This window comes from Dipodomys ordii, unplaced genomic scaffold (genome assembly GCF_000151885.1).
Source record: "Dipodomys ordii isolate 6190 unplaced genomic scaffold, Dord_2.0 Scaffold132, whole genome shotgun sequence".
Lineage (NCBI taxonomy): Eukaryota > Metazoa > Chordata > Mammalia > Rodentia > Heteromyidae > Dipodomys > Dipodomys ordii.
The window spans coordinates 52,113-59,715 of NW_012267348.1; positions in this window are offsets into that span (position 1 = coordinate 52,113).

Consider the following 7,603-nt stretch of genomic DNA (forward strand, 5'->3'; position numbering starts at 1 on the left):
GTGGCTCACGCCTGTAATCCTAGCTTCTCAGGAGGCTGAGATCTGAGGATCACGGTTCAAAGCCAGCCCAGGCAGGAGAGACCATGAGACTCCTATCTCCAATAAACCATCAGAAAACCGGAAGTGGCACTGTGGCTCAAGTGGTAGAGCGCTAGCCTTGAGCTGAAGAGCTGAGGGACAGCACCCAGGTCCAGAGTTCAAGCCCCACGACCGACCAAAAAAAAAAAAATCTGTGAGTGTGTGAACATGTTCAAGATAAAAATTGTCACCATGCTGTAACAATTGGATAAGTTTAAAATTCAAAAGGTTATGAGGGTTGGACATTACCAAAATTTTTTAAAGAATTTTTTTTTTGTCGGTCATGGGGCTTGAACTCTGGGCCTGAGCACTGTCCCTCAGCTCTTCAGCTCAAGGCTAGCACTCTACCACTTGAGCTACAGCGCCACTTCCGGTTTTCTGGTGGTTTATTGGAGATAGGAGTCTCACCGTCTTTCCTGCCCGGGCTGGCTTTGAACTGCGATCCTCAGATCTCAGCCTTCTGAGTAGCTAGGATTACAGGCGTGAGCCACCAGTGCCCGGCTTTAAAGAATTTTCACATTGTTTTAAATGGCTTTTTAAGGATTCTTTAACTTGAAAATGAGAAAATCTGGTATCTTAAAATCTGGTATTTTAGAATGCATAAGGCTCTTTTCACTCTAATCAAGTTATCTAGCTCAACAAAAAGGCATTGGCTGTTTGGGATTTAGTTCCCTTGGCTAAAATTTGGGGATAAATATTAGAAATTTAAATGTGAAGGTTTGGGCTGGGAAGGTAGCTCAGCGGTAGAGTGCATGCCTTGCAAGCATGAGGCCCTGGGTTCGATTCCTCAGCACCACATAAGCAGAAAAAGCTGGAAGTGGCGCTGTGGCTCCAGTGGTAGAGTGCTAGCCTTGAGCTGAAGAGCTGAGAGACAGCGCCCAGGCCCAGAGTTCAGGCCTCATGACCAGCAAAAAAAAAAAAAAAATGTGAAGGTTTGTTTAACATTGTCAAAGACTTGTTCTGTCTGTCTAAAACTGTGTATTTCATTCAAGGACCAAGGGAAAAACTTAGAAGCCAACAGAAGACCTATGTTTAGGGGTGAGGGGTGAAAAAGTAGAAGTGCAGCTCAGCCGGTCATGCATGGCAGAAGAGGGCAAGCTGGCACAAAGGCAGTTCATCTAACCCCTAAAGAGTTGGATTGGATGTGTGCCCATTCCATAGGAGGGGCCGAGGGGCACATCTTTGTCCTGCCCCTTTTCCTTACAGACAGACACTGGAAACATGATGTTAAAAATTATTGATGTGAGGATCTGATTGGTATTGTTAAAACTACCCTTTGAATGTATTAAAATTTAAAAGGCCTTAAAAAGAGGGTTAAAAAAGTTTATCTGTATAATGTGGTATAATATGATTTGCTGTATAATGATATTATCTGTATAATGATATTCTACAATTGGATATACTTTTAAGGCATAAAGGTGTTAAGTCTAGCTTCTTGGTACAGTGGTGGTGATTGTAATTCTTTTTCTTTATGTTTAAATGATAGAGATTTATTCTTGTACAGTTCTGGAGGCCAGAAATCCAAAATGATTCTAAGAGATATGAAAACGAGATCAGGAACAGGGTTAGTTCTGGAAATAGTCTATGCTTTTCCTTTTCTTGTCTTTTTTTGTTGGTGATTATAATTCTTGCATTAAGGAAAGATTGTCATTTGAGTTAAAAAGTTTTTAATGTGTATCTGTTTTAAAATAAGTAGCCAATGGGCTGGGAAGGTGGCTCAGTGGTAGAGCGCTTGCCTTGCATGCATGAGGCCCTGAGTTCGATTCCTCAGCATCAGATAAGCAAAAAGAAAAAAGCCAGAAGTGGCGCTGTGGCTCAAGTGGTAGAGCGCTAGCCTTGAGCTAAAGAGGTGAGGGACAGTGCCTAGGCCCAGAATTCAGGCCCCATGACCAGACACTCCCCCCCCCAAAAAAAAATCTGGTTAGTAAAAAGTTGTAGTCTTGATAAATTGTCCTGGACTATTGAACAGTCTTAAATACCAGTGGGGCCACAGCCTGCCAAGTCTATGTAATATATGTATCCTTAACTAGTCTGTGTAGGAATTTGCAGCCAGCACGAGGTGTGACAGTCCCTTGGAGCCATTGAGAGACCCTGCTGCTGCTACTGCACACTCTAATGAGTAAAGTGCAATGACAGCCTGACAATCACCTGGAAGAAATCTACTTTGTCACCCAGACCATCTCCACCGTGGAAAAAGTAGACTGAACTCCTCCCTGATCCCATCGCCTGAGACTGCTTCCTGGTGGAGAACTGCTTTGAGTCTGCTAACACTAAGATCTTATGGGACATTCTTTTGGTGAAATCCAGTGACCCACTCTACTCCCACAGTGGATATTGGGGGCAAGGACATCACAGGCTTGCCTAAGGCACTTCAGGGCATAGGGACTGGAAATCCACTCTATAGTCACAGCCTAGTTTGGCTCTGGTATGGTAATAACCTGCTTCCTCCTGGGTGTGTGTCAAAGAGCAGTAACCCCACCAGACTAGCCCCTGTGTGAGCCTAGGATACCTAAGCCTTACATTTCCTTAGATTTTTATCAAGGGAGGAAATAAGAGGAATGAAACCCAGCCCTGCTCTTAGCCTTAAATTCTAGCAAGCTTCCCCACACCAGTGGTGCTTTGAGGCTGTTCTGAGATAACTTGGTTCCACAAGCCAAAGGAAAAATTGGGCGGTTTTAAATTCAAGCTACAAAGCAACTCGGGAAAGAAGAGGGTAGTAAAGCTAGCCTTGGGAAAGGAATTGAGGGGGGAAGAAAAAGGTCTTTGAATAAGAAAGGATTTGAAAAGTCAGGATTGTGTTTAAATGTTTGTATCAGACTGAAAAAGGGAAGAGGACAAACCCCAGAAAGTTTAAGTATGGGTAGCAAATGGTATAAATATGTCTTAAAATTGGAGCAGTAAAAATGCTGGTCCTGCGGACTCAATATAGCCCCCTACAAAATATAGAATTGGCAGAAGAGTCAAGGAATTGACTCATTTTCAAAGATTCCGTCTTAATGTTAGGACCCAGTGAGCTTACAAGACTCCACACTGGTTAAACATCCATCTTGTTGTTTACAAGTTTAGGAAAAATGTGCATTGCAAGTCTCTGATAACAGAGCCTAGAGGCCAAGTGGACACGTCTAATCAGTAACGAGCACATATGTAACACCCCCCACCAAGGAATGCAACCTCCCCAACCCACATGCCAAACTGACCAATGTGGTAGGCTAGTTTAAACAACTGCTTAGGGATAAGCTGTAACCTCATTGGTCACCTGCATGTGGTCCGACATAACTGTGCAATTTTGTGCAAGTGTTGCAATGCTATTGGCCACCTGTGTGTGGCCAGCCTAAACTGCATGACCTATTCCCTATAAAAGTTAGCCCATGCAGCTGGGCAGGGTTTGCTCTCTGCCGTGGAGGCCCGGACTGGTCAGTCTGTTTCTAGATGCTTGGTGTGAAATATAGCTTTATCTGACTTGCTTTGTTTCAGTCTCATTCCTTTGATCACGGAGCCCAATATTGGGAGGCCACCCCAATACAAGAGTACAGCAGAACCTCTTATTGTGAATAATAATGAAGACATAATTTTCTTCCATTGTGCTTTATTTGCACTGAGTGTGAGGAAGATAAAATGGCTTATTAAAAGTAGTAAAATCAGGGGCTGGGAAGGTGGCTCAGTGGTAGAGCGCTTGCTTTGCATGCGCGAGGCCCTGGGTTTGATTCCTCAGCACCACATAAGCAAAAAGAAAAAAGCCGGAAGTGGCGCTGTGGCTCAAGTGGTAGAGCGCTAGCCTTGAGCTGAAGAGCTGAGGGACAGCGCCCAGGCCCAGAATTCAGGCCCCACGACCGGCCCAAAAAAAAAAAAAAGTAGTAAAATCTACTTTGTAAAATTTACTTTGCAGTGTAGATATGTATCACGAGGGTTTTTTCAGATGATGCTTCCCTTTAATGAAAAGGAAAATTATATCCCACTCTTTTCTTCCTACTCTGCTCTCTACAACCAATCAGTGTTTTAATGATGGTTCTTTATAGAATTTAAATATGACCTGTTACTGAATCCTGTTTTCAGTATGTATATAAATGTGATAGTTTTAGCCACTTTTTCATACATGAGTATAAATAAAATAGTATTTTTAAAAATAAAGGAATTACAGATTTTTACATGTTGGTCAAAGTGATTAACGAAAAGATATAGTCAGAGTTACAAAATTCATACATAGTAAAACTAGAAGTATTAATAATAGCACCTTCTGCTGGGCACCAGTGGCTCACATCTGTAATCGTAGCTATTCAAGAGGCTGAGATCTGAGATTACTGTTGGAAGCCAGTTCAGGCAGGAAAGTCCATGAGACTCTTATCTGTGATTAACCACCAAAAAGCCAAAAATGGAACTATGGCTCAAGTGGTAGATCTCTAGCCCAAAGGCTGAGGGACAGCAGTCTGAGTTTAAAGCCCTAAGACATACCCAAAAATTTATTTTAATAATAGTACCTTCCAAGTAAATGACATCACTACTAGAACAAAAGTTATCATTTGAAAAGCAATTTCAAAAGCAAATTTTATGTGTCTTTTAGGTATATTTTGGTGCTCACAAATACCTTGAGTCTAAGGTATCACATTGGAAGTTTTTTTTATACTGTCATTGAAAGTTGTCTAGAAAGACAATAAAGGCCAACAACAAAAATACCACTAACACGTAATTAACAACTTTAAGGAGTAATCAGCATATGAATGAAGACAGTATTATAAGATTATAACTCCATTGTCCATTCAGGTACATTAAAAAAATGTAAAGTTGCTGGGAGCCAATGGCTCATGCCTGCAATCCTAGCTACTCAGGAGGCTGAAATCTGAGGATCATGGTTCAAAACCAGCTCAGGCAGGAAAAGTCTGTGAGACTCTTATCTCCAATAAACCACTCAGAAAACAGGAAATGGCACTGTGGCTCAAGTGGTAGAGGGCTAGCTCTGAGCTGAAGAGCTGAGGGACAGTGCCCAGGCCCAGAGTTCAAGCCCCGCAACCAACAAAAAAGAAAAGAAAAGTTCCTTGGAAGGCAGTAGAGAGGGGGCGGGGTTTATGGGTTGTGAGTAGTGGCATTTTCAAGATTCTGTCTCAACTAATAGATGGGCATAATGGTATTTACATCTTTTACCAGTGTCACATAGAAGCATAAACAGGCTCATAGCCTAAGTCTGCTCAAGCATAGGGATCCTATGTCAAGAAATAGCCAACACAAAAAAGATTAGCAGAGTGATTCAAGTGGTAGAGTACCTGTCTATTATAAACAAGGTCCTGAATTCAAGTCCCAGTACTACCAAACATACTGAAACTCTCAAATCTCCTATGATGGAGCTTTCAATAATTCTATTTCTAGGAAGTCATCTTCTTCCCCTCAAAGAGTTTGCCTGGTTACTTCCTGAGTGTATATTCCAGGGAAGTGTGAAAAAGACTCTCTAGGCTAGCAAGAAACTAAATTGAGCTTGACTCATTGTTGATGTCTGGAATAAAATACGCCTACAATGGGGAGGAACAACAAATGGGAATCTCAGTTGAAAATAAGAATACTGCTGTTGGGTCTTTGTCCGTCCCATGAAAGACAGACAGGGTCCAAGGAAAGGTAAGTGGGGCGCTCGCCCATTCTCCAGCCACCCTCAGCCCAGGAGACAATCAGACACAGCAGGGAGCCAAGTCAAGCAGGAAGAAACCTGTTTATTAACACAGAGCAGCCCTGTTTAAAGCAAAAGGGAGCAGGTGGCATGGCAGGGGAGGAAGAGGAACCAATCACTGTCAAGGTCACACCCTATCATGCACCTAAGCTTCCACTGGCTGGTTACGCACTGAACGTAAGGCAAATTGGGCTCTGCCCACTCTACTCTTTCTCAGCGCCATCTTTGCTGCCCATGTGCTCTACAGTAAATCGGGCTCTGCCCACTCTACTCCCTCTTAGCGCCATCTTTGCTGCCCATGTGCTCTGCATACAGCTAGGGATTTGAGTAGCCCTTCACTCACACAGCCAGTAACCATAAACCTCAACTTAGCCCAGGGGGTGATAGCTGGTTCTAGGATTTAATTTTATCATTTCTGAAGCAAGCTCTTCAATACTAAAAGACACAAATGAGTTTATACTGTATTCTCCCATTGACATAAAGTTCAAGAAAAGATTTTTTTAAATCTATGGCAATAAAAGTCAGAATTAGCCGGGCACCAGTGGCTTATGCCTGTTTTCTGAGATCTGAGGATTGTGGTTTGAAGCCAGTCGGGGCTGAAAAGTCCTCATGAGAGTCTTATCTCCAATTAACCACTCAAAAACTAGAAGTGGTGCTGTGACTCAAGTGGTAGAGCACTAGCCTTGAGCACAAAGAGGCAAAGAGTCTCAGGCACAGTGCCCAGGCCCTGAGTTTAAACCCTACATACAATTGACAAAAAAAAAAGTCAGAATTATTGGTTCTCCCTGTGTATATAGGGAATAGATTCAAATGAGAGAACTTCCTGAAATAATGTATCACTCAGTGTTAAGTGTGTATATGGATATTTATTGAATTGTGTGATTAAGAATTATTGTATGTTAATATGAAAAGCATCCAAAACATTTCTGTGGGTTTTCACTACTGAAAGGCTAAAGATAGGAATTTTTCATGTAGTCTATAGAGCCCTATTGTTTGTTTGTTTGCTACAAGACTGTAAGGTCTCAGTATAACTTGTGGAGGAGATGGGGAAAAACAAGTCGTTTAAGGATACAGGTGGACCTGTTGCAACAATGAGAAGTACAAGTTGTCATGTCGAAAACGAGCTTTACAACGTTGGTGCGGGGAGGGGAGGGGGAAGATTGGGTGGGGGTGTGGGGGGAGGCTGGAAAGGGATGTGAAGGGTAAATGAAGGAGGAGGCTGCAATGCTTGATAAGAAAGGTACGCATTATCCTGCCCATGTAATTGTAACCCCTCTGTACAGTATGTTCACACAAAATAATAAATTAAAAAAAGACTGTAAGGTCCATTGTTGGATGGCGAACAGACCTCGCCCAGTACCTGCGTTACCTAGGCAACTGGGACACCTGGAAGAGGTCACATCCGCATCCGCTGAGGTCACATCTTAACCTGATGTGGCCACACCTTTCTCCCACCTGATCCCACTTCCCTTTACCTGGACACACCCTTCCCCACCCCCTACCCTATATAAGGCCTAATCTGGGGCCAGACGCTCTCTTTCTTTTGTCAGCCGAGTGGAGTTCCAACCTTTCCTGGTCCCAGTAGGTCTACTGAATAAACCTACCCCTACCTGTATACCACGTGCGTGGTGCAGTTCTTACTCGGCTACCTCTTTTAAAAACCTAACAAAGACTAGAACTGGAACTTGGGCCTTGTGCTTGCTAGGCAGGCACTCTACCACTAAGCCACATATTCAGTCCTGATTTTGACTGGTTGTTTTGAAATAGGGTCTTGTTTCCTGATACATCTATTTTAAATTTTCTTAAAATATGGTCTTGTTTTCTTTTTTTTTTTATTTTTTTATTTTTTTTTTATTTTTATTTTTATTTTTTTTT